Source organism: Ambystoma mexicanum, chromosome 11 (genome assembly GCF_040938575.1).
Source record: "Ambystoma mexicanum isolate Mex_15411 chromosome 11, UKY_AmexF1_1, whole genome shotgun sequence".
NCBI classification, from domain to species: Eukaryota; Metazoa; Chordata; class Amphibia; order Caudata; family Ambystomatidae; genus Ambystoma; species Ambystoma mexicanum.
This window is the reverse complement of record NC_090934.1, coordinates 1,298,494,485-1,298,502,373: the sequence shown is the minus strand read 5'-3', so window position 1 is coordinate 1,298,502,373 and position 7,889 is coordinate 1,298,494,485.

The following is a 7,889-nucleotide window of genomic DNA, read 5'->3' as shown; positions in this document are numbered from 1 at the left end:
AGTCAACGGATTCTTGGTCAGGCACACTGAAAAGATCTTCACAGCACCAGCCGTCGAGTGGAATGGCTCTCCGGAACAGATTCTTCTTGGTTCTGTAGTTTTGGCACACTTTACCAGTGAAGAACAGTCATAGCCCGGTCAAATCAGCTTGCTTTCTCGGTCCAGCCTTCGGATGAGGAGACTTCTGTGCAGGAGGGACCCCAGCTTACCACATAGGACTGGGGTTTTCCCAAACAGCACTTTAAGATGGAATAGCAGCACCCATGAGATGGGCGGGGATGCAGATTCGAACTTAAGCATCAAATCAATAATGACAACTCAATGGTTTGGCAAAGGGAGTCCATTTAATGACAAGTACAAAAAAACAATCAGCAATGGCGCGATCTTCCTTCTCGCTTCAGCTCTAACGAACTTTACAGAAATCTCATCCTTTATACTAAAAACTTGTCAACTTTACTATTAGGTACTATATCTGTATAACTTTGGTAACGGGGAGAGGGGAATTGGATAACTAACGTCAGGTGGGGCATCTAAGCCCTTCCTTCAGAAGGACTACAGTAAACGTCACAAAAAGTACGTCTCCTCATTGGTTCTATGGACTATAGGATCCTCGATTACTTGGTGCTTTGTTATGGGGTTGATACCACATCAACCTGTGCTTTTAAACCTTGCCTAGCAGCATGGTCAGCCAGGTGCAGGGTGCCCGTCAGTTCCCCTAGCCTCCCACTAACCAGTACCACCATCCATCAGTGACCCACTGGCCTTGTGTCTATGTGTTTCTAATTTGTAGGCCTCAATGCCACCGCTCTGTCTGGGAGAACTCCGATATCTGCATGGCTCAAGGCTGTGCGTAGGTGTGACAAAACTTATTGCTTGGCAGGTCACGTGTCTTAGGCACCGTGAAATCATCTCCGTCTCCAAGTAATTTGTGTATTTGATTTTAGCTTTCAGTCCACCAAATGCCTTCTGCTGCTTATCTCGACTCCTTTGAACAAGATACTCCGCTCTTGGTGTCATAAATTGTATTAGCCTGTGTCAGCTTAAGATGCCCTGGGTTTCTTTACACAGGCCTCATGCCTCTGAGTTTCTTTTGTCCTTGGCTTTCGATTCCAGTGTTTGAAGGCCTTCACTTCTGGGACCTCTGGTAACTTGCAGTTGGTTCTGCCCTTTTGCAAAGTGGATATGTACGTTATATAAATCAGCCTCGGCGCGGAACCGACGAAGCACCATGGAAACCCGCTCTGGCCCCTCTAGAACAGCAAGTCGCACAACACGGTGGGTGGGCATGCACATCCGCCCACAGAAGACCTAGTGCAGCTGTCCAGCAAAACACCCCGTAGCGAAGCATACGGTCTGGGTTGCAGCCAGAAGAATCACCAGGCCCCCCTCGGGAGGAAGAGAGACGCATGCGGAGAGCAGCAGAGGCTGGGTGCGGAGCTGCTGGACTCCCAGGTCACCGGTTGGGTCTGCCCGACCTGCGTCTGGAGCCATCCTGTGACCTGTGCTGGGTTTGAGAGTTGAGAGGGGGAATGGAGGCCCTCGCCAGTAGCAGCGGGGAGACAGCACAATGAAGGGGGCTGCTGCGTAATAACGTGCATCGATCGGGAGTACACTAACCCCTCCCCCCACCTCGCAAAATCACCGGAACGGGCGGCGTACCTGCACTCCAACCAAGCATATGCTTCATCGGCCGTGGGGGGAGGAGGGAACGGCCTCGACATAATGCAACTTGTGGAAGAGACAGGGCGTAGGAGGGAGAGGCACAAAGTAAGAAACGGGACAAATAAACAACTTCAATCATTGTACACCGGTGGAGCATACTTTGAGAAGCTCGCGCCTATCCTTATAACATCTGGCACCCATAAAGACGCCAGGATCCTACGGCAGAGCAACAGATCCTGCCCACAATGCTGAGGGGAGCCTTCACACGGGCTATCCCACAACCATGGAATTGATGACCTTGCAGCTCAATAGCAGAGGTGGTCCCAACACTGCTCGTGCTTGCTCACCGAGCTTCCCATAAGTGTAACACACTCAGCAGCGCAATTTATCACACCCGGAGAGAAGCAGGAGGGACAAATTCCTGGCAGATCCCGCAATCCTTACAAAGCCCCATAATAGGGAGGTGCGGGGAACTTCCTGAGCAATACAGCAAACTCTTATAAACATATCAGTAGCAAGCCCAGCCCGGCTCGGCCCGCCCTCGCCTACTCAATCATGTCTAAACCTACTACAGCCAGGGAGGAGCATCGGGGGACATCAAAACGATGTTGCAGGCGGTGGAGACACAAAAGCGGGGCCAGAGCCAAGCTACAGCTCAGGTACACCTCTCCCCATCGGAAGATCTGGCTGACACAACGGACCCACCAAACCGGAAATCCAAACTCCACTGTTTCAAGAATTGAAGGACATTAAAGAAAGTGCTGCAGACTAGGCTAAATCTATAACTTCTCAACAAGGGGGTCATGGCAGCTGAGCAAAGGATCGATGAGTTGGAAACCACGATAGCCGAACAAGGGCATGAACAGGAAGAAATAAGTAGAAGAGTGCAAGAGCTTGAACAGCAGTTGGAATGGGTTCAAAATAGGCAAGAAGATGCCGAAAATGGGTCCAGAAGGAACAACATTAAGATCCAAGGGGTTCCCAAATCTGTGACAGACCCGGAACTACAACAATATGTAACAGACCTATTCCAACATATCCTAAGTACTGGAGAGGATAAAGACATAGTTCTAGATCGTACACACAGGGTCTACTCGACGTACCAAATTAACAAAAACCTAACCCCGGATGTCCTTACAAGGGTACACCTATTTCAAGAAAAAGAAAACATTATGCGGTCTGCAAGGAAGAAAGAACCCATACAATTCAGATCGGCAACTATCCAAATATACCAAGACCTGGCGCAAGCAACCCTTCTCAAGAGAAAGCGGCTGAGGCTGGTGACGAACTGGCTGCGGGCTAAAGGAGATCTCTACCGCCGGGCATATCCTACTGGCCTTCGATTTGAACGGGAAGGTCAACGTTCCACGATCACCAAGGAAGAAGAAATGGAAAGCCTTATGGGGGACAAATAATAGGCGTGATGCCATTGTGAATAGCTCCCAACCTAGAGATAAAAAGAAAACGGACTCACCTGAAAAAGAACAATGGAAGCCAGCGCGCCCCCGGCCAAAGGGCCGCAATAAAGATATCTACACCATAGATCCAATGTGAATGTGCAAGCTTATGCCGCAAGTGTTACTTCTAAAACATCCGATATGGAGCTTCAACATGCAGGGAGCACCAACAAAATAGGGCGTAAATACGAAAACGGGAGAGAAAGGCGTAGCCCGTCAAAGACACGTCAAAACCGGAAACATACAAGAACCAAAGTAAAAGGGGGAAGGGGGGGGGACCAGACCCCAATTTTCCAGGGACATTTACACCTGGTAACTTGTTGTGGTAATCCCACCAAAGATGTTTGTAAAGGAAATTGAAGTTTGGGAGTTAAAAAGTTTAAGGGAAGTTTTTGTCTAAGGATGACGGTGTCGCATTGTATCCAAATTATACTCCAAAAAAAAAAAAAAAAAAAAAAAAAAGAGCGCCCTGGATCTTAAAAGAAGCAGGAGTGCAGGACATGATTATGGCTAAATTAACATTTGCTACACTAAACGTCCAGGGGCTCAACTCACCAATTAAACGCAAATCGATGTTGACCAGGCTGAGAGACATGCAGGCATCAGTGGTTTGGATGCAAGAGACAGCTACTCAAGGAAGATGAACACAGATTGAGGCATAATGCATTCCCCACACAATTTTTCGCCACTAGTGGAACCAAAAAACGGGGAGTGGGCATCCTGATAGCTAAAGGGATCATCTTTGGAAGACAATTTTTTTAAGAGGGACCCTGAAGGCCGCTACTTGTTGGTGGGAGGGAAATTGATGGGACAGCAGGTAACGCTGGTATCAATCTATGCCCCTAACGAAGGTCAAGACCGCTTCTTAAAGGAGATCCTCCGGACCGTTGTGCAATGGGGAAGGGACAGATATTAATGGGGGGAGATTTTAATGGGGCGATAGACGCTGAGATGGACAAAACTCTCCCCACCACCTCCCATGATCACATGTTCAGACAGGCCTTAGCTAAATTAATCAGGGAATTAATCCTGATCGAATCATGGTGCTTCTTTAAACCACAAGAAAAAGCTTACACCCACTACTCTGCTGTACACAAAAGCCACTCCCGGATTGACATGGTGCTGATCTCGGACTCACTGATCCCACAAGTTACGGGATTAGCGATTGGAGTGAGGTGCCTGTCGGATCATGCCCCAGTCCTCTTAAAGCTGGAACCTCTGAGCCCACAAGGTCAGCCCCATAAACCGTGGGGCCTAAACGAAATAATTCTGAACGACGTAGCCCTCAGAGCAGACATTGAACGTTCCGTCACCCCTGGGGTTCACTGGCCTATTATTTGGGACCCAAGCAAAGCTGTAGTAAGAGGGAAATTTATAGCACATACAACAAACCATATCAAGGGAAAAGAAAGGGTGAGGCGAGATATGGAATCCAATTGGCAGAGGCCGAAACAGTACAAAAACAAAAAGTTTGCAGAGATCATGGAGGGCATTGAAAAAAGCTACATCAGCCCTAGAAACCCACCTGGCGGATGAAGCTGTGCTTCTCCTAGTATGAACCAAACAATTTTACTATACAAAAGGGGATAAAGCAAACCGTTGCCTTGCGGCTAAAATGAAGCAACGGAAGAACCGGAACCGCATAATTCAACTCCGGAATGTAGAAGGGGACCTCGTATAGGGGGAGAAGGCAGTAGAGGAAGTGCTCCACTCCTACTACACTAAGAACTCAAAAAGGGAGGACCTGGTGAGAGATAAACAAACCACATTCCTCAACCAGATGACCCTACCACAAATTAGCGACTCAGACAAATTTTAGAGGCCCCTATAACGGAAGAAGTGGGAGAATTAATAAAAGCACTGAAAACGAACAAAACCCCTGGCCCAGATGGGCTCAGTAACGCATACTATAAAACATTCAGAACCGCCCTAATAGGCCCTCTAATGAAACTGTTTAATTACATCTGCGACATCGGCAGGATCTCTAGGGACATGAGCCAAGCGACCACAATATTACAACTAAAACCGAACAGACCCCAATGAATGTGCAAGCTATCACCCCATTTCTTTATTAAATAGATGCAAAAATCTATTTGTCAATCCTGGCCCGCAGATTAGCGGAGGTGCTGCCCGGGATAATCCACACCGACCAAACAGGCTTCATACAGGGGCAAAATATGCACGATAATATCCATTGAGCTATAAACACAATCGAATGGGGCCGTAGAACAAGACAGCGATTCTCTGTTTTAGCTCTAGATGCCTCCCAAGCATTCGATAGCCTGCACTGGGGGTACCTACAGATGACGCTGGAAAAGTTTGGGTGTAGCCAACTTCGCTCACCCATCCACACGACTAATGGTTAATGGTCGGTTCACAGATAATATCCCTACCCAGAAGGGCACAAGACAAGGGTGCCCGCTGTCACCTTTAATATTCGCCATGGCCATGGAGTCGCTGGCACAAAAGACGCGCAACGATGCAAGGAGTAGAAGCGGGCGCTGAGGGACCTCAAAAAATAGCGCTTTACGCAGATGACATCCTCCTGTTCCTCAAAGATACAATACACTCGCTACCCAAAACATTAGACCTCTTAACGGAGTTCGCGAAGGTCTCCGGATTCCATATTAATTATAACAAGTCCTGCGCAATGTCACTGAGAGTGCAGAGCTAGTGTCAGAATGGGTGATAGGTACCCGCTGAAGTGGGAATGAAAAGCAGTGAAATATTTGGGAATACAACTGACCCCCAAATATGGGAAACTATATGGGGCTAACATCCCGGATCTGCTGAAAGAACTAGCAGAAGACCTAAAACACTGGGAGGCACAGGAGTGGTCATGGCTGGAAAGAATAATGGCGGTAAAGATGACCCTTCTCCCCAGGATGTAGTAAGAGCCCTACCATTACGCATCCCAACCCCAGCAATCCAAAAACTACAAAGGGAGATGACATTTATTTGGAAAAGGAAAAAACCACAAGTCCCCAAAAAAGTCCTGCTCAGACCCCAATTGCTGGGCGGGCTGGGAGTTCCCGAAATCCGCAGATACCTATGGGCAGAACAGCTGGATCCATTGCTACAGTGGTCACCCAGAAACACCCAGATGAGCTGGACGGCCCTTGAACGAGAAGCAACTAGAACCCCCCCTACATAATCTCCCCTTCCTTCCCAAACGACACAAACAAAGAAGGTGCTTTACTTGAATCCACCAAAGCCTCCTTATGTTACTGGGACAAAGCATTACGAAACAGAGGAGTGAGAATCGGAAGGGGACCCCTGACACCAGTTGCCCATAATCCGGACTTCACTCCCGGAATGGGGTCTGACTTTTGGGCACAATGGGGCGGAAATGAGACAGCACTAGTAATGGGAGACCTCTACGAGGAAGGCACACCATTAACCTTTGAGAGATGCAAGACTAAATGTAATATACCCGAGACTGAAAGATTTCACTATATCCAAATAAGGCATTGGATCTCTAATAGAAAGGTTTGAGAAGAGGCAACCCGAGAGCCAGTGGGTCTAGAGCTCACGATGGGGCCAACCCAAGAAGGGGGTGTCGAAACTGTATAGCTTAATGGGAGTAATACACCCCGAAGAATCACTTCTCTAAATGCAGCGGTGGGAGGCGGATATGGGGAAATAGATCTCTAGCGATACTTAAACCAAATTTGGCAAAGAGCAGCGAAAAGTCCCAAATGCACCTCCATTAAAGAAGCAGCATACAAAATGTACTTACGATGGTACATGACGCCTGCATGCATGCACTCCATTAACCCAGATTACCCCATGGCCTGCCGAAGAGGTTGCCGACAACCAGGTGACCCAATACATATGTGGGGGTCTTGCCCGCTTGCCAAAACATACTGGAAAGAAATCCTCAGTCACATCAAAGAGATAACTGGGACACAATTACCATTTGACCCGATGGTGACGCTGCTGGGGGAGGCAGTGGCAGGATGCTACGCTAAATCTGATCCAACAGCCCACCTCATTACCCACATGCTAAGTGCGGCTAGAATAACCCTGGCGCATACTTTGAAGAGCAAACAGGGCCCAGATAGTGGCCATGTGGTGGGTGAGACTATGGGGGTAATGGCCATGGAAAAGACTACCGCCTTAGCCCACGGCTCCTACACAAAACACTTGAACATTTGGATGCCACTGCATGACTTTACAAATGACAGGGAACAAATGTACTTTAAGCCGAGACTATTGTGCAGCATTTCTGTCATTTAAATACACAAGCTGAATTGGAGGAAGGTGCGACCCAGGACGCTTGTCGGAACTTGCTACACCATATCCATTGTTGGGATGGTAGAGGGGTGGGGGGAGAGAAGATCATGAATGTTTGTATTTACTTTTGAAAAACCAAAAATAAAAGTTGTTAAAATAAAAAATAAAAATGAATATGGAGGAAAGTAGACGCCATAAAAAATAAACCCCAAAAAGGGTACCAAGAATACAAAACAAGAATGGGTTAACAACGAATGCTCGTCCCTCATAAAAGTCAGAAAGAAAATCCAACAATTCAGCAAAAAAGCACACCTGGGTGATGAGATAAAAAATAAAAGTAATTCCAACACCACTTATTTTGTCTTTTGAATTGCTAATCAATGGCTCTTGAACTGCACCATTTACCAAAACGTCAATATATTTCCATTCAAAGTGGAAAGTCAGCCCTTACTGGTAAAAAGGTTTATTTTCATGAGTGCCGTTGATGTGCTGTTCTCCTGCCCACCCCCACTACCATCCTGTTTTAATGGAGTT